Source organism: Eriocheir sinensis, unplaced genomic scaffold (assembly GCF_024679095.1).
Source record: "Eriocheir sinensis breed Jianghai 21 unplaced genomic scaffold, ASM2467909v1 Scaffold24, whole genome shotgun sequence".
NCBI lineage: Eukaryota > Metazoa > Arthropoda > Malacostraca > Decapoda > Varunidae > Eriocheir > Eriocheir sinensis.
This window is the reverse complement of record NW_026111543.1, coordinates 1,285,542-1,305,541: the sequence shown is the minus strand read 5'-3', so window position 1 is coordinate 1,305,541 and position 20,000 is coordinate 1,285,542. Positions and strand designations below refer to the sequence as shown.

General features: G+C 45.2%; 1 protein-coding gene and 1 long non-coding RNA gene across 6 annotated transcripts in view; one reads left to right on the top strand and one right to left on the bottom strand.

The window, feature by feature from the left end:
- LOC126991092 (uncharacterized) overlaps positions 1-20,000 on the top strand; it is a 42,472-nt gene that overhangs the window by 6,096 nt on the left and 16,376 nt on the right. For 4 of the 5 annotated variants that reach the window (XR_007745155.1, XR_007745151.1, XR_007745152.1 and 1 more), the window contains one exon: positions 4,429-4,536. The gene's annotated coding sequence lies outside the window, so the exon portion shown is untranslated. Of the gene's footprint in view, positions 1-4,256; positions 4,537-20,000 lie in introns of all 5 variants that reach the window. The other variant, XR_007745149.1, reaches the window with a different exon arrangement.
- LOC126991095 (uncharacterized) lies at positions 6,488-8,054 on the bottom strand. The gene is made up of 3 exons (XR_007745159.1): positions 8,034-8,054; positions 7,656-7,702; positions 6,488-7,606 (listed from the first exon to the last, which is right to left on the bottom strand). It is a non-coding gene; the product is annotated as an uncharacterized LOC126991095 (long non-coding RNA).

Below are 20,000 nucleotides of genomic sequence, written 5' to 3'. Positions count from 1 at the left end.
AGGAGTGTTCACAGGGGTGTTTACAGGAGTGTTCACAGGAGTGTTTACAGGGGTGTTCACAGGGGTGTTTACAGGAGTGTTCACAGGGGTGTTTACAGGGGTGTTCACAGGGGTGTTTACAGAAGTGTTCACAGGGGTGTTTACAGGAGCGTTCACAGGAGTGTTTACAGGGGTGTTCACAGGGGTGTTTACAGGAGTGTTTACAGGGGTTTTTACAGGGGTGTTCACAGGGGTGTTCACAGGGGTGTTCACAGGGGTGTTCACAGGGGTGTTAACAGGGGTGATCACAGGGGTGTTCACTGTGGTGTTCTGAGGGGTGTTTACAGGGGTGTTCACAGGGGTGTTAACACAGGTGTTTACAGGGGTGTTCACAGGGGTGTTAACAGGGGTGTTAACAGGGGTGTTAACAGGGGTGTTTACAGGGGTGTTCACAGGGGTGTTCACAGGGGTGTTCACAGGGGTGTTCACAGGGGTGTTCACAGGGGTGTTCACAGGGGTGTTCACAGGGGTGTTCACAAAGGTGTTTACAGGGGTGTTCACAGGGGTGTTCACAGGGGTGTTCACAGGGGTGTTTACAGGGGTGTTCACAGGGGTGTTCACAAAGGTGTTTACAGGGGTGTTCACAGGGGTGTTCACAGGGGTGTTCACAAAGGTGTTTACAGGGGTGTTCACAGGGGTGTTTACAGGGGTGTTCACAGGGGTGTTCACAGGGGTGTTCACAAAGGTGTTTACAGGGGTGTTCACAGGGGTGTTTACAGGGGTGTTCACAAAGGTGTTTACAGGGGTGTTCACAGGGGTGTTCACAGGGGTGTTTACAGGGGTGTTCACAGGGGTGTTTACAGGGGTGTTCACAGGGGTGTTTACAGGGGTGTTCACAGGGGTGTTTACAGGGGTGTTCACAGGGGTGTTCACAGGGGTGTTCACAGGGGTGTTCACAGGGGTGTTCACAGGGGTGTTCTGGGGTGTGTTCACAGGGGTGTTCACAGGGGTGTTCACAGGGGTGTTCACAGGGGTGTTCACAGGGGTGTTCACAGGGGTGTTTACAGGGGTGTTCACAGGGGTGTTCACAGGGGTGTTTACAGGGGTGTTCACAGGGGTGTTTACAGGGGTGTTCACAGGGGTGTTTACAGGGGTGTTCACAGGGGTGTTCACAGGGGTGTTTACAGGAGTGTTTACAGGGGTGTTTACAGGAGTGTTTACAGGAGTGTTCACAGGGGTGTTTACAGGGTGTTCTGGGGTGTTCACAGGGGTGTTCACAGGGGTGTTTACAGGAGTGTTTACAGGGGTGTTCACAGGGGTGTTCACAGGGGTGTTCACAGGGGTGTTCACAGGGGTGTTTACAGGGGTGTTCACAGGGGTGTTTACAGGGGTGTTCACAGGGGTGTTTACAGGGGTGTTTACAGGGGTGTTCACAGGGGTGTTCACAGGGGTGTTCACAGGGGTGTTTACAGGGGTGTTCACAGGGGTGTTCACAGGGGTGTTCACAGGGGTGTTCACAGGGGTGTTTACAGGGGTGTTTACAGGGGTGTTCACAGGGGTGTTTACAGGGGTGTTTACAGGGGTGTTCACAGGAGTGTTTACAGGGGTGTTCACAGGGGTGTTCACAGGGGTGTTCACAGGGGTGTTTACAGGGGTGTTTACAGGGGTGTTCACAGGGGTGTTTACAGGGGTGTTCACAGGGGTGTTTACAGGGGTGTTCACAGGGGTGTTTACAGGGGTGTTTACAGGGGTGTTTACAGGGGTGTTCACAGGGGTGTTTACAGGGGTGTTCACAGGGGTGTTTACAGGAGTGTTTACAGGGGTGTTTACAGGGGTGTTCACAGGGGTGTTCACAGGGTTGTTCACAATGGTGTTCACAGGGGTGTTCACAGGGGTGTTCACAGGGGTGTTCACAGGTGTGTTTACAGGGGTGTTCACAGGGGTGTTTACAGGGGTGTTTACAGGAGTGTTTACAGGAGTGTTTACAGGGGTGTTCACAGGGGTGTTTACAGGAGTGTTTACAGGGGTGTTCACAGGGGTGTTTACAGGAGTGTTTACAGGAGTGTTCACAGGAGTGTTAACAGGGGTGTTTACAGGGTGTTCACTGGGGTGTTGACAGGGGTGTTCACAGGGGTGTTCACAGGGGTGTTTACAGAGTGTTTACAGGAGTGTTCACAGGGGTTTACAGGGGTGTTTACAGGAGTGTTTACAGGTTTGTTGACAGGGGTGTTTACAGGCGTGTTTACAGGAGTGTTTACAGGAGTGTTCAGGGGTGTTTACAGGAGTGTTTACAGGATTGTTCAGGAGTGTTCACAGGGGTGTTTACAGGGGTGTTTACAGGAGTGTTTACAGGGGTGTTCACAGGGGTGTTTACAGGAGTGTTTACAGGAGTGTTTACAGGGGTGTTTACAGGAGTGTTTACAGGGGTGTTCACAGGGGTGTTTACAGGAGTGTTTACAGGGGTGTTTACAGGAGTGTTTACAGGGGTGTTCACAGGGGTGTTTACAGGGGTGTTTACAGGAGTGTTTACAGGGGTGTTAACAGGGGTGTTTACAGGAGTGTTTACAGAAGTGTTTACAGGGGTGTTCACAGGGGTGTTTACAGGAGTGTTTACAGGTGTGTTCACAGGGGTGTTCACAGGGGTGTTCACAGGGGTGTTCACAGGAGTGTTTACAGGAGTGTTTACAGGGGTGTTCACAGGAGTGTTTACAGGAGTGTTTACAGGAGTGTTTACAGGAGTGTTTACAGGGGTGTTTACAGGCGTGTTCACAGGGGTGTTTACAGGGGTTACAGGAGTGTTCACAGGCGTGTTCACAGGAGTGTTTACAGGCGTGTTTACAGGGGTGTTTACAGGGGTGTTTACAGGGGTGTTTACAGGGGTGTTCACAGGGGTGTTTACAGGGGTGTTCACAGGGGTGTTTACAGGGGTGTTTACAGGAGTGTTCACAGGGGTGTTTACAGAAGTGATTACAGGAGTGTTTACAGGAGTGTTCACAGGGGTGTTCACAGGGGTGTTCACAGGAGTGTTTACAGGAGTGTTTACAGGGGTGTTTACAGGAGTGTTTACAGGGGTGTTCACAGGGGTGTTTACAGGAGTGTTTACAGGAGTGTTTACAGGGGTGTTTACAGGAGTGTTTACAGGGGTGTTCACAGGGGTGTTTACAGGAGTGTTTACAGGGGTGTTCACAGGGGTGTTTACAGGAGTGTTTACAGAAGTGTTTACAGGAGTGTTTACAGGGGTGTTCACAGGGGTGTTTACAGGGGTGTTTACAGGAGTGTTCACAGGGGTGTTTACAGGAGTGTTTACAGGGGTGTTCACAGGGGTGTTTACAGAAGTGTTTACAGGAGTGTTTACAGGAGTGTTCACAGGGGTGTTTACAGGAGTGTTTACAGGGGTGTTCACAGGGGTGTTTACAGGGGTGTTTACAGGAGTGTTTACAGAAGTGTTTACAGGAGTGTTTACAGGGGTGTTCACAGGGGTGTTTACAGGAGTGTTTACAGGGGTGTTCACAGGGGTGTTTACAGGAGTGTTTACAGGGGTGTTTACAGGAGTGTTTACAGGGGTGTTCACAGGGGTGTTTACAGGGGTGTTTACAGGGGTGTTTACAGGGGTGTTTACAGGGGTGTTTACAGGGGTGTTTACAGGGGTGTTCACAGGGGTGTTTACAGGAGTGTTTACAGGGGTGTTCACAGGGGTGTTTACAGGGGTGTTCACAGGGGTGTTTACAGGGGTGTTTACAGGAGTGTTTACAGGGGTGTTCACAGGGGTGTTTACAGGGGTGTTTACAGGAGTGTTTACAGGGGTGTTCACAGGGGTGTTTACAGGGGTGTTCACAGGGGTGTTTACAGGAGTGTTTACAGGGGTGTTTACAGGAGTGTTTACAGGGGTGTTCACAGGGGTGTTTACAGGAGTGTTTACAGGGGTGTTTACAGGAGTGTTTACAGGGGTGTTTACAGGAGTGTTTACAGGGGTGTTCACAGGGGTGTTTACAGGAGTGTTTACAGGGGTGTTCACAGAAGTTGACTTAATTGAGTATCACACAACTTTGTCTCTCCTTAGGCTGTAAATTTCCGGGTCAAAGATTATAAACTATATTTTTCAGACTCCATCGCGATAACATTGGTCTTATAAGTGTTAAGTAGCATAGGAATGTTAATAAGTAAGATTTCTACACTTACTTTAACTTATATAAGGAAGGGAGGAGGAGGAGGGAGGCAGTACAGATATTTATGTTGGAAAGTTTTTAGTTAAGTGCAAATTTCTCCTGAACTATAAGGTTGTGAGCACTGCCAGTTATAGGTGTTGTAGGTGAGTGTTAGGAGCATCTTGTGTTAGAATCTTGTGTTCCTAACTGTTGTGGATTCTGAGATATTGCCAGTTAGAGTTGACACACACACACACACACACACACACACACACACACACTAACTCTGTGATGGTTCTTGCAGGGAAGGAGCCGAGATGAGACCAGACTCAGCCCTCCAGTGAGCCCAGGAGACCACCAGGGGGACACCCACGCACCTCATGGCTTGGGGGGGGTCACATGGAGGCGGTGGGTGAGTGAAGCAACGCACCCCCTGTGTATGCTCAGGCCCCAGGCTTCATCAGGTCAGGGGCTGCCTCAAGAACAGGTCATTTCCCTCACTTATTCTCTCCATGCTTCCTCCGTTTTCTCCTCCTTCCTCCACCTCTTCCTCCTTTCCTCCTATACCAAAAAATAGCTTAATCTTCCCTCTTCCTCCTCCTGTCTTCCGCTTCCTCCTCCTCCTCTTGGTTTCCCTGTTATCTCCACTTTTATCAAGGTCTGTGTATTTCTCCGGCATAATCTTGGTGGTTTCGTTCATTTCCTCCTCCAAGCTTGACTCAGTTTTCCTCCACTTTCCTCCAGCTCTTCCTCCTTTTTTTAGACCCTTCTTTTCTTGTATTAAATCAACTCTTTTATCACTCATTAATTACTCCATAAATGATCTCACCGTCTCGTGTCCCTGGTAGCGTGATCCGGCATAAGTTGTTATTGGTGCTCGGGGATAAACAAGGGAAAAAGAAAATATACATTTATTTAAAATTAAATGAAAGTAATTGCCTTATGCAATATTCTTTGCTCAGACGATCATAACGCTGGCATGGATGGATGCAACATATGACAAACGACATGTCTTAAACATAATACTGCAATATGTGCTCAGTTGTTGCCAATAATAATAACACTCGTCGTTCCAGAAGCAGTGGTTTGTATCTCTCTGCTTACATCACAATCATTATGTACTCTTCACAAAATCCTAATAACACATTCCTGTAGTATAATCTGCTACAAGTCACGGAAGCACCCAGTTATACCACACCAGTGGTTTTACCTTTGCTTTACATCGCAAACAAATAATCACAGTCCTACTTCACATCTCCTACATTATAATCTCCAGGACAATACAGTCGGTTTCCCTTAGATTCTCGAATTTCTGCTCACGATTAAGATCACAACAGCCATCCTCGGCTGAGTGAGTAGCAGGTCTGCTGGAGGCGAGAACCTAAAACTTTTCTGAGATGATGCAACAATGAACTGAAGTCTTTTTCAAAATTAAAGAGTGTGTATTTTATTGCTTTTACAGCTTGATACTCGGGTGACATTTGAATAACATCTCAAGCTAAAGAAGCAGTTAAATTCCGTGCTTTATATAATGCAGCTAAAACATCGTCTGTGAGGCTAAACGGTACTATAGTCTCTGTCTGTGAGGACCATAATATAGATAGTATGTTGGTGTGAAACTTTGGCCAGCACGTGTTGGGGACTCCTGTTGTGTCATTGAGTCGTACACCGAAAGAGTCAAATCAATCTGTGGTTTATTTCGTCATATTTCCGCTCAATTATTGCATTTTCATCCTTATGCATTATTCCTGTTTTATATTGTATTGGCTTTGACATTACATTAGGCAACTCTTGTACCGTGCAAGAGCGAAGGCTTTATCTATGCCGAGGTGGCTCTGAAAGTTTGGGAGTGACCTGAGAAGGTAGGGCCTGTGCATCAGCTGTTTATTGCTGTTGTAGAACGAACATTATTTAATGTGTCATGAGTAGCAGTCACCTCTCCGCTACGAGTCATTATTTTCGGTAGTATTTTTCTCAGCGATTTCAGGGTTGAGCAATGCAAAGAATAGATCAGTGTCTGTCTCTGGATTTAAAGGGTATGCTCGCCTAATCGTTGGACATTGCTGCACGTCGATGCAATCTTCATGAAGGACTTTTACTATATCTGTGGGGACCGTTGAAACCTTACTAGTCCTGAGGTTCCTAATTTTTACCATTACATCACTGATCTTCTCTGTTACCCTGTTGGGTCCAGCAAAAATAAGCTACAACTTTTTATTTACTTTTCTTTGTGGTCTTGTTTGAGGAACACTGTCTCCAATGTTGATAGTTTTGATTTTGAAGCTTTCTATTACTTTTCTATTTCTTCTCTACATTTTTCAATGTAATCCTGGCATCTATCATAAACTTTATTTGCAATTACAACCATTTCCTCTTTGTAGGAGTAAATATCATAAACGTTCCTTGCATTACAGCCATTTCCTCTTTGTAGGAGTAAATATCATAAACTTTCCTTGCATTACAACCATTTCCTCTTTGTAGGAGTAAATATCATAAACTTTCCTTGCATTACAGCCATTTCCTCTTTGTAGGAGTCAGTATCATACCAGGGCTGCTGAAAGTTTTTCTAACATAGTGTTGGGTACAGGAGGATCTCTAAAAATCCTCTCTCTCTGTCTCTCTCGATAAAATGGGGACTCCTTTATGGTGCGATGATACGCAGCATTATAGCCCAGGGTGACTGTAACTAAGTAACATTATCTCCCAAACGGACACACTTCCTAGAACAGTTCTCCTCAAAATGTTAACAACAGTATAATCTGCGCGCTTTATTATTCCATTCCCACTTGTATGGTAAGCCGTTATTCGCGTGTGGCACAGGCAGCTTCCAATTTATCTCCTGCATCACGGAATTAACGAACTCTGAACCTTGATCTGTAACAACTGTCTGAGGAACACCGTGTACACAAACAACATCCACGTACAACGCCCTTGCCATTTCGCGGGCTTCCTTACTCCGTAAGGGTACTATAATCAAATACCTTTTAAAAACATCAACTATGGGCATTACGTATCGAACCCCATTGTCCGATACACCCATGGGACCCACAAGGTCCATGTGTATTCTTCCAAAAGGAGCGGTGACGTCTGGATATTGCCGCCAAGGAGCAGGGTGCAAGTTCCCAACTCACTTTTAAAACGACTACCATGACGCACTTCCTTACATAATTCTCTACATCCCGTTTCATTCCAGGCCAGAAAGCGAACTTTCTACACCGACATAACGTAACTTTGGTTCCTCCGTGCCCTGCAGTGGCGACGAATGAGCCAGAGTTATCGCCTTGGAAATACTTGAGGGGTAGAATCACCACCTTAGTGGCTTCTCCGTACGGACTCACTAAAACACATCATTCATTTCCACCTGTAACTCTGACAGGGGCGGCATCTCACATTATGCCCATCTTCAACACAATATAACACATTTTCCACCTGTACCTCTAACAGGGGCGTCTTCAACACAATATAACATTTTCCACCTGTACCTCTAACAGGGGCGTCTTCAACACAATATAACACATTTTCCACCTGTACCTCTAACAGGGGCGTCTTCAACACAATATAACATTTTCCACCTGTACCTCTAACAGGGGCGTCTTCAACACAATATAACACATTTTCCACCTGTACCTCTAACAGGGGCGTCTTCAACACAATATAACATTTTCCACCTGTACCTCTAACAGGGGCGCCTTCAACACAATATAACATTTTCCACCTGTACTCTAACAGGGCGTCTTCAACACAATATAACATTTTCCACCTGTACCTCTAACAGGGGCGCCTTCAACACAATATAACACATTTGCCACCTGAACCTCTAACAGGGGCGTCTTCAACACAATATAACATTTTCCACCTGTACCTCTAACAGGGGCGCCTTCAACACAATATAACATTTTCCACCTGTACCTCTAACAGGGGCGTCTTCAACACAATATAACATTTTCCACCTGTACCTCTAACAGGGGCGCCTTCAACACAATATAACACATTTTCCACCTGTACCTCTAACAGGGGCGCCTTCAACACAATATAACATTTTCCACCTGTACCTCTAACAGGGGCGTCTTAAACACAATATAACATTTTCCACCTGTACCTCTAACAGGGGCGTCTTCAACACAATATAACATTTTCCACCTGTACCTCTAACAGGGGCGTCTTCAACACAATATAACACATTTTCCACCTGTACCTCTAACAGGGGCGCCTTCAACACAATATAACATTTTCCACCTGTACCTCTAACAGGGGCGTCTTCAACACAATATAACACATTTTCCACCTGTACCTCTAACAGGGGCGTCTTCAACACAATATAACATTTTCCACCTGTACCTCTAACAGGGGCGCCTTCAACACAATATAACACATTTTCCACCTGTACCTCTAACAGGGGCGTCTTCAACACAATATAACACATTTTCCACCTGTACCTCTAACAGGGGCGCCTTCAACACAATATAACATTTTCCACCTGTACCTCTAACAGGGCGCCTTCAACACAATATAACACATTTTCCACCTGTACCTCTAACAGGGCGCCTTCAACACAATATAACATTTTCCACCTGTACCTCTAACAGGGCGTCTTCAACACAATCTAACCCATTTTCCACCTGTACCTCAACCCGGGGGGACTACAACACTATATAACATTTTCCACCTGTACCTCTAACAGGGGCGTCTTCAACACAATATAACACATTTTCCACCTGTACCTCTAACAGGGGCGCCTTCAACACAATATAACATTTTCCACCTGTACCTCTAACAGGGGCGTCTTCAACACAATATAACACATTTTCCACCTGTACCTCTAACAGGGGCGACTTCAACACAATATAACACATTATCCACCTGTACCTCTAACAGGGCGTCTTCAACACAATATAACATTTTCCACCTGTACTCTAACAGGGCGTCTTCAACACAATATAACACATTTTCCACCTGTACCTCTAACAGGGCGTCTTCAACACAAGATAACATTTTCCACCTGTACCTCTAACAGGGGCGTCTTCAACACAATATAACATTTTCCACCTGTACCTCTAACACGGGCGCCTTCAACACAATATAACACATTTCCACCTGTACCTCTAACAGGGGCGCCTTCAACACAATATAACATTTTCCACCTGTACCTCTAACAGGGGCGCCTTCAACACAATATAACATTTTCCACCTGTACCTCTAACAGGGGCGCCTTCAACACAATATAACATTTTCCACCGGTACCTCTAACAGGGGCGTCTTCAACACAATATAACATTTTCCACCTGTACCTCTAAGGCGCCTTCAACACAATATAACATTTTCCACCTGTACCTCTAACAGGGGCGTCTTCAACACAATATAACACATTTTCCACCTGTACCTCTAACAGGGGCGTCTTCAACACAATATAACATTTTCCACCTGTACCTCTAACAGGGGCGCCTTCAACACAATATAACATTTTCCACCTGTACCTCTAACAGGGGCGCCTTCAACACAATATAACACATTTTCCACCTGTACCTCTGGGGCGTCTTAAACACAATATAACATTTTCCACCTGTACCTCTAACAGGGGCGTCTTCAACACAATATAACACATTTTCCACCTGTACCTCTAACAGGGGCGCCTTCAACACAATATAACATTTTCCACCTGTACCTCTAACAGGGGCGTCTTCAACACAATATAACAAATTTTCCACCTGAAACTCTAACAGGGGCGCCGTCAACACAATATAACATATTCCACCTGTACCTCTAACAGGGCGTCTTCAACACAATATAACACATTTTCCACCTGTACCTCTAACAGGGGCGCCTTCAACACAATATAACATTTTCCACCTGTACCTCTAACAGGGGCGTCTTCAACACAATATAACACATTTTCCACCTGTACCTCTAACAGGGGCGCCTTCAACACAATATAACATTTTCCACCTGTACCTCTAACAGGGGCGCCTTCAACACAATATAACACATTTTCCACCTGTACCTCTAACAGGGGCGTCTTCAACACAATATAACACATTTTCCACCTGTACCTCTAACAGGGGCGTCTTCAACACAATATAACACATTTTCCACCTGTACCTCTAACAGGGGCGGCATCTCACATTATGCCTTTTTTCTCTGAGTCTTTGCTCAGTTTTCATTGATGGGGCTTCCTTCTTTTAGCATACTTATATGCTGGCTGCTCATCATGCAGCTCACTAATCTCCTGAATACTCCAGTCAAGTGTGTGGCCAATACACTCACTGTTCAGGTCCATACATATCATGTAATTTATTTTCTCATCTTTCGGCGCCTGTTTCTTTTTCTGCACTAGTGCAATGCCTTGCCCCTCATTATCCACGTGTTCCACGGTTTTTGTTGTTCCCCATCCACAAACATTATCGCGCGTGTCCTTCTAATTCAATCTCAGTGTCCTGTGAGCCTTCATCCTTGATAAAAGATCTGCTACTATATTTTCCTTGCCAGGCAAATGATTGATTTTGAAACCATACTCACTCATGAGAGTCTGCCATCTAGCTATCCTGCCGTTGGGACTAGCTACCTGTAACAACCAGACTAAAGGTCTGTGATCCGTGTGGATCTCAACAGGGTAGCCCAGTATTAATGGGCGGTTTACGTGTACCCATGAATTACCGCTAAAGCCTCTCATTCAACTGTACTGTACCGCTGTTCTGCTGTGTTCAATTTCCTACTAAAAAAGGATACAGGTCTTAGTTTATTATCATTATCCTGTTGTTGCAATACTCCAATACTGTAGCTGACGCGTCAGTAGTGAGCACCAAAGGTTTGTTAAAGTCAGGGAATTTTAGAGTGACTGTGCCAAGCGTTCTGTCCTTAAGGGTTGAGAACGCAATGTTTGCTTCCTCCGTCCATATGAGTGCATGGAGCTTTATCTTTTTTCTTGAGTACCTTTCTTCCCTTTGTTAATCTTTAGAAGAGGAGCAATGATTTGTGAATAATTTGCAATAAATTTGCGATAATAATTAGTCAGTCCAAGAAATGGCTGTACATCATGAACAGTTTGGGGGGCCAGGACGTTTTGTATGGCCTCCAGCTTGCTGGACTGAGGTCTTGTTCCCTCTGAGCTGATGACATGGCCCAGGTAATCTACTTTGTCCTTAAAAAGTTACACTTTTCCATCTTAAGAGTCAGTTTGGCTTCCTTTAAGCGATCCAGAATTTGTTCTAAGTTATCTGCGTGATTAGAAAATATATCGCCCAGGATAATTATGTCATCAAGGTACACCTGAACCTTGTTGCTTAATAGTCCTGTAAGGACAGTGTTTATTATTTTCTGGAAGCAGGACAGGGCTGTTTTAAGGCCAAAGGGGAGGGAAGTAAATTCCCAATGTCCTGCTGGAGAAGAATATCCCGCCACATTCTTCCTTGCTTGAGGCGGAACTACATCTTTGACGCACCTTCATTTCCTACATAACCAGCAGCCAACACTTCCTGCCAACAACCATCGCCTCATCATTGTGTTGTATTGTTCACTTCTCCTGCTATTTGTGAGTCACTCTTAAGACACTCCCACAGTGACTTCTCTTCTCAGTCATTCGCTGATAGCATTCCGTCACACCGCACGTGACACGCTAGAGTCCTCTGGAATGGGTATCCACACTTCCTGGCCACGCCTACTGGGTATCTGCTTTCTGTATGTGGGTCTGGGTATTTTCCATAACCTCTCAGTGGTGTTAGTGCTTATCAGATGTTTACAACTTTGTATATCTCACTAATTGCTTTCCTTCCCTCTCCTGTCATATTTACAATTCCTGTCTCCATGTCTCCACTCGGTGTTTGCCTCTGATTGGGGTCACTATTAATTAACTGTGCTGCTGTGGTCGTCTTCTGTTTGTCCATGTTCTGGGTCCCAACACATCTGCTTAAAGGAGAGATAAGCGCTTAGTGTCAGCAGGTAGGGGAATACCTCCTCTACCTGCTGACCTAAGGGGAAGGGGATCTGTGAAGGGGTGTAAGCAGGAGAGGGAAAAAGTAAGCAGATGTCAAGTTGAAAATGGTGGTAAAAATTGGGTTACGAGATTTTTACCTGCTCATATTTTCCCGTTTTTCTCTCTACCTGCTTAAAGGAGAGGTAAGCGCTTAGTGTCAGCAGGTAGAGGAAAGACTCCTCTACCTGCTGACCAAAGCGGAATGAGATCCTTGCAGGGGTGTAAGCAGGAGAGGGAAAAAGTAAGCAGATGTCGAGTTGAAAATGGTGGTAAAAATTGGGTTACGAGATTTTTACCTGCTCATATTTTCCCGTTTTTCTCTATACCTGCTAAAAGGGAAGGGGAGCGCTTGATGTCAGCAGATAGGGGAAGGACTTCTCTATCTGCTGACCAAAGGGGAAGGGGATCCGTGCAGGGGTGTAAGCAGGAGAGGGAAAAATGTAAGCAGATGTCAAGATGAAAATGGTGGTAAAAATTCGGTTATGAGATTTTTACCTGCTCATATTTTCCCGTTTTTCTCTCTACCTACTTAAAGGAGAGGTAAGCGCTTAGTGTCAGCAGGTAGAGGAAAGACTCCTCTACTTGCTGACCAAAGCGGAAGGGGATCCGTGCAGGGGTGTAAGCAGTAGAGGGAAAAATGTAAGCAGATGTCAAGTTGAAAATGGTGGTAAAAATTCGGATATGAGATTTTTACCTGCTCATATTTTTCCGTTTTTCTCCATACCTGCTTTAAGGAGAGGTAAGCGCTTAGTGTCAGCAGGTAGAGAAATGACTCCTCTACCAGCTGACCAAAGGGAAAGGGGATCCGTGCAGGGGTGTAAGCAGGAGAGGGACAAATGTAAGCAGATGTCGAGTTGAAAATGGTGGTAAAAATTCGGATATGAGATTTTTACCTGCTCATATTTTTCCGTTTTTCTCTCTATCTGCTTAAAGGAGAGGTGACCGCTTGGTATCAGCAGGTAGGGGAAGGCCTCCTCTACCTGCTGACCAAAGGGGAAGGGGGTGGGGATAATAGCCTAAGCAGGAGAGGGAAAAAAGTAAGCAGATGTCGATTTGGAAGTGGTGGTAAAAATTGGGTTATGAGATTTTTACCTGCTCATATTTTCCCGTCTTTTTCTCTACCTGCTTAAAGGAGGGGTAAGCGCTTGGTATCAGCAGGTAGGGGAAGGACTCCTCTACCTGCTGACCAAAGAGGAAGGGGATACTTGCAGAGGTGTAAGCAGGAGAGGGAAAAATGTAAGCAGATGTCAAGATGAAAATGGTGGTAAAAATTCGGTTATGAGATTTTCACCTGCTCATATTTTCCCGTTTTTCTCTATACCTGCTTAAAGGAGAGGTAAACGCTTAGTGTCAGCAGGTAGAGGAAGGACTTCTCTATCTTCTGACCAAAGGGGAACGGGATCCGTGCAGGGGTGTAACCAGGAGAGGGACAAATGTAAGCAGATGTCGAATTGGAAATGGTGGTAAAAATTCGGATGAGATTTTTACCTGCTCATATTTTTCCGTTTTTCTCTCTACCTGCTTAAAGGAGAGGTAAGCGATTAGTGTCAGCAGGTAGGGGAAGACCTCCTCTACCAGCTCACCTAAGGGAAAGGGGATCCGTGCGGGGATATAAGCAGGAGAGGGAAAAAAGTAAGCAGATGTCGATTTGGACATCTGCTTACTTTTTTCCCTCTCCTTCTTAGGATATTGTCCCCTTCCCCTTCCCCTTTGACCAGCATGTAGAGAAGGCCTTCCCCTACCTGCTGAAACTAAGCGCGTGCCTCTCCTTTAAGCAGGTAGAGAGAAAAAGTGAAAAATATCAGCAGGTGAAAATCGCATAACTCAATTTTTGCCACCATCTCCAACTCGATATCTGCTTACATTTCTCCCTCTCCTGCTTAGGCTATTGCACCCATCCCCTTCCCCTTATATCAGCAGGTAGAGGAGGCCTTCCCCTACCTGCTGACACTAAGCGTGTGCCTCTCCTTTAAGCAGGTAGAGAGAAAAAGTGAAAAATATAAGCAGGTGAAAATCCCATAACCCAATTTTTTCCGCCATTTCCAACTCGATATCTGCTTACATTTCTCCCTCTCCTGCTTAGGCTATTGCCCCCACCCCATTCCCCTTTTATCACCAGGTAGAGGAGTCCTTTCCCTACCTGCTGACACTAAGCGCATGCCTCTCCTTGAAGCAGGTAGAGAGAAAAAGCGAAAAATATAAGCAGGTATAAATCCCATAACTCAATTTTTGCCGCCATTTCCAACTCGACATCTGCTTACATTTCTCCCTATCCTGCTTAGGCTATTATCCCCTTTTATCAGCAGGTAGAGGAGGCCTTCCCCTACCTGCTGACACTAAACGCATGCCTCTCCGTTAAGCAGGTAGAGAGAAAAAGCGAAAAATATAAGCAGGTATAAATCCCATAACCCAATTTTTGCCATCATTTCCAACTCGATATCTGCTTACATTTCTCCCTCTCCTGCTTAGGCTATTGCCCCCACCCCCTTCCCCTTTGACCAACAGGTAGAGGAGGCCTTTCCCTACCCGCTCACACCAAGCGCATGCCTCTCCTTTAAGCAGGTAGAGAGAAAAAGAGGAAAATATAAGCAGGTGAAAATCTCATAACCCAATTTTTGCAACCGTTTCCAACTCGACATCTGCTTACATTTCTCCCTCTCCTGCTTAGGCTATTGTCCCCACTCTCTTCCCCTTTTATCACCCGGTAGAGGAGGCCTTCCCCTACCTGCTGACACTAAGCGCATGCCTCTCCTTCAAGCAGGTAGAGAGAAAAAGCGAAAAATATAAGCAGGTGAAAATCCCATAACCCAATTTTTTCCGCCATTTCCAACTCGATATCTGCTTACATTTCTCCCTCTCCTGCTTAGGCTATTGCCCCCACCCCATTCCCCTTTTATCACCAGGTAGAGGAGTCCTTTCCCTACCTGCTGACACTAAGCGCATGCCTCTCCTTGAAGCAGGTAGAGAGAAAAAGCGAAAAATATAAGCAGGTATAAATCCCATAACTCAATTTTTGCCGCCATTTCCAACTCGACATCTGCTTACATTTCTCCCTATCCTGCTTAGGCTATTATCCCCTTTTATCAGCAGGTAGAGGAGGCCTTTCCCTACCCGCTCACACCAAGCGCATGCCTCTCCTTTAAGCAGGTAGAGAGAAAAAGAGGAAAATATCAGCAGGTGAAAATCCCATAACCCAGTTTTTGCCACCATTTCCAACTCGACATCTGCTTACATTTCTCCCTCTCCTGCTTAGGCTATTGCCCCCACCCCCTTCCCCTTTTATCAGCAGGTAGAGGAGGCCTTCCCCTACCTGCTGACACTAAGCGCATGCCTCTCCTTTAAGCAGGTAGAGAGAAAAAGCGAAAAATATAAGCAGGTGAAAATCCCATAACCCAATTTTTGCCACCATTTCCAACTCGATATCTGCTTACATTTCTCCCTCTCCTGCTTAGGCTATTGCCCCCACCCCATTCCCCTTTGACCAGCAGGTAGAGGAGTCCTTTCCCTACCTGCTGACACCAAGCGCTTGCCTCTAGGTTAAGCAGTTACAGAGAAAAAGTGAAAAATATTAGCAGGTAAAAATCTTGTAATCTAATGTTTGTGACCAGTTTCAATTCGATATCTGCTGACATTTTCCCCTCTCCTGCTTAGGCTACTGTCCCCACACATTTCCGCCTAAATCAGCGGATAGAGGAGTCCTTTCCCTACCTGCTGACATCAAGCGTTTGCCTCTAGGTTAAGCAGTTAAAGAGAAAAAGGGAAAAATATTAGCAGGTCAAAATCTCGTAACCGAATTTTTGTGACCATTTTCAATTCGATATCTGCTGACTTTTTTCCTTCTCCTTCTTAGGGTACAGTCCCAATCCCCTTCCTCTTACACCAGCAGGTAGAGGAGTCCTTCCCCTACCTGCTGAGACAAAGCACTTGGCTCTCCTTTTAGCAGGTAGAGAGAAAAAGGGGGAAATATAAGCAGGTCAAAATCTCATAACCCAATTTTTGTTAAGATTTTTACCTCGATATCTGCAGACATTTTCCCCTCTCCTGCTTAGGCTACTGCCCCCACGTCATTCCCCTTACATCAGCAGGTAGAGGAGGCCTTTCCCTACCTGCTGACACTAAGCGTTTGCCTTTACGTTAAGCAGTTAATGAGATAAAGGGAAAAATGTTAGCAGGTCAAATTCTCGTAACCGAATTTTTGTGAACATTTTCAATTCGATATCTGCTAATATTTTTCCCTCTCCTGGTTTGGGTATTGTGGTCATCTCCTCCCCCTTTAGTCAGCAGGTAGAGGAGTCCTTCCCCTACCTGCTGACACCAAGCGTTTGCCTTTAGGTTAAGCAGGTAGAGAGTAAAGGAAAAAAATATAAGAAGGTATCCCACTTATAACTCAATTTTGGCCACCATTTTCATCTTGACACCTGCTAACATTTTACCCTCCCCTGCTTACACTCCTGCATCGATTTCTTTCCCCTTTGATCAGCAGGTAGAAGAGTCCTTCCCCTACCTGCTGACACCAATCGCTTGCCTCTACGTTAGGCAGTTAAAGAGAAAAAGTGAAAAATATTAGCAGGTAAAAATCTCGTAACCCAATTTTTGTGAACATTTTCAATTCGATATCTGCTGACATTTTTCCCTCTCCTGCTTAGGCTATTATTCCCACCCCCTTCCCTTTGAAACAACAGGTAGAGGAATCCTGCCCCTACCTGCTGACACTAAGCGCTTGCTTCTACGTTAAGCAGTTAATAAGAAAAAGTGAAAAATGTTAGCAAGTAAAAATCTCGTAACCCAATTTTTGTGACCATTTTCAATTCGATATCTGCTAACATTTTTCCCTCTTCTGCTTAGGCTATTATCCCCAACCTCCCTTATATCAGCAGGTAGAGGAGTCCTTCCCTTCCCTGCTGATATTAAGCGTTTGCCTCTACGTTAAGCAGTTAAAGAGAAAACGTGAAAAATATCAGCATGTGAAAATCTCGTAACCCAATTTTTGTGAACATTTTCACTTCGATATCTGCTGACATTTTCCCTCTTCTAGGCTACCATCCCCACACATTTCCTCTTAAGTCAAGTAGAGGATTCCTTCCCCTACCTGCTGACACCAAGCGCTTGCCTCTAGGTTAAGCAGGTAGAGAGAAAAGTGAAAAATATTAGCAATTCAAAATCTCGTAACCCAATTTTTGTTAAGATTTTTACCTCGATATCTGCTGACATTTTCCCCTCTCCTGCTTAGGCTACTGCCCCAATCCCCTTCCCCTTACACCAGCAGGTAGAGGAGTCCTTCCCCTACCTGCTGACACCAAGCGCTTGCATCTAGATTAAGCAGTTATAGAGAAAAAATGAAAAATATTAGCAGGTAAAAATCTTGTAACACAATTTTTGTGACCACTTTCAACTCGATATCTGCTTACATTTTTCCCTCTCCTGCTTAGGCTACTGTCCCCATCCCCTTCCCCTTACATTAGCAGGTAGAAGAGTCCTTCTCCTACCTGCTGACACCAAGCGCTTGCCTCTACGTTAAGCAGTTAAAGAGAAAAGGTGAAAAATATTAGCAGGTGGAAATCTCGTAACCCAGTTTTTGTGAGCATTTTCAATTCGATATCTGCTAACATTTTTCCCTCTTCTGCTTAGGCTATTATCCCCAACACTTTCCCCTTACTTCAGCAGGTAGAGGAGTCCTTCCCCTACCTGCTGACATGAAGCGCTTGCCTCTACATTAAGTAGTTAAAGAGAAAAAGAGAAAAATATGTGCAATTAAAAATCTCATAACCCAATTTTTACCACCATTTCCAACTCGACATCTGCTGACATTTTCCCCTCTCCTGCTTAGGCTACTGTCCCCACCCCCTTTGGCTTTGACCAACAAGTAGAGGAGTCCTTCCCCTACCTGCTGACACCAAGCACCTGCCTGTAGGTTAAGCAGCTAGAGAGAAAAAGTGAAAAATATTAGCAGGTCAAAATCTCGTAACCCAATTTTTGTTAAGATTTTTACCTCGATATCTGCTGACATTTTCCTCTCTCCTGCTTAGGCTACTGCCCCCACGCCATTCCCCTAACACCATTAGGTAGAGGAGTCCTTCCCCTACCTGCTGACACCAAGCGCTTGCCTCTATGTTAAGCAGGTAGAGAGAAAAAGTGAAAAATGTTAGCAGGTCAAAATCTCGTAACCCAATTTTTGTTAAGATTCTTACCTCGATATCTGCTGACATTTTCCCCTCTCCTGCTTAAGCTACTGCTCCCATCCCTTTCCCCTTACACCAGCAGGTAGAGGAGTCCTTCCCCTACCTGCTGACACCAAGCACCTGCCTCTAAGTTAAGCAGGTAGAGAGAAAAAGTGAAAAATATTAGTAGGTAAAAATCTCGTAACCCAATTTTTGTTAAGATTTTTACCTCGATATCTGCTGACATTTTTCCCTCTCCTGCTTAGGCTACTACCCCCACGCCATTCCCCTTACACCAGCAGTTAGAGGAGTCCCTCCCCTACCTGCTGAAACAAAACACTTGGCTCTCCTTTTAGCAGGTAGAGAGAAAAAGGGGGAAATATTAGCAGGTCAAAATCTCGTAACCCAGTTTTCACCACCATTTCCAACTCGACATCTGCTGACATTTTCCCCTCTCCTGCTTAGGCTACTGCCCCCACGCCATTCCCCTTACATTAGCGAATAGAGGAGTCTTTCTCCTACCTGCTGAGACAAAGCGCTTGCCTCTAGGTTAAGCAGGTAGAGAGAAAAAGTGAAAAATATTAGCAGGTCAAAATCTCGTAACCCTATTTTTGTTAAGATTTTTACCTCGATATCTGCTGACATTTTTCCCTCTCCTGCATAGGCTACTGCCCCAATCCCTTTCCCCTTACACCAGCAGGCAGAGGACTCCTTCCCCTACCTGCTGACACCAAGCGCTTGCCTCTAGGTTAAGCAGGTAGAGAGAAAAAGAGAAAAATATTAGCATGTGAAAATCTCGTAACCCAATTTTTGTTAAGATTTTAACCTCGATATCTGCTGACATTTTTCCCTCTCCTGCTTAGGCTACTGCCCCCACGCCATTTCCCTTACACCAGCAGGTAGAGGAGTCCTTCCCCTACCTGCTGACACCAAGCGCTTGCCTCTAGGTTAAGCAGGTAGAGAGAAAAAGTGAAAAATATTAGCAGGTCAAAATCTCGTAACCCAATTTTTGTTAAGATTTTTATCTCGATATCTGCTGACATTTTCCCCCCTCCTGCTTAGGCTACTGCCCCAATCCCCTTCCCCTTACACCAGCAGGTAGAGGAGTCCTTCCCCTACCTGCTGACACCAAGCGCTTGCATCTAGATTAAGCAGTTATAGAGAAAAAGTGAAAAATATTAGCAGGTAAAAATCTTGTAACACAATTTTTGTGACCACTTTCAACTCGATATCTGCTTACATTTTCCCCTCTCCTCCTTAGGCTACTGTCCCCATCCCCTTCCCCTTACATTAGCAGGTAGAGGAGTCCTTCCCCTACCTGCTGACACCAAGCGCTTGCCTCTACGTTAAGCAGTTAAAGAGAAAAGGTGAAAAATATTAGCAGGTGGAAATCTCGTAACCCAATTTTTGTGAGCATTTTCAATTCGATATCTGCTAACATTTTTCCCTCTTCTGCTTAGGCTATTATCCCCAACACTTTCCCCTTACTTCAGCAGGTAGAGGAGTCCTTTCCCTACCTTCTGACACCAAGCGCTTGCCTCTAGGTTAAGCAGTTACCGAGAAAAAGTGAAAAATATTAGCAGGTGAAAATCTCATAACCCAATTTTTACCACCATTTCCAACTCGACATCTGCTGACATTTTCCCCTCTCCTGCTTAGGCTACTGCCCCAATCCCCTTCCCCTTACACCAGCAGGTAGAGGAGTCATTCCCCTACCCTGCCAAGCTGAACCCAGGGAGGCTGTGATATGGC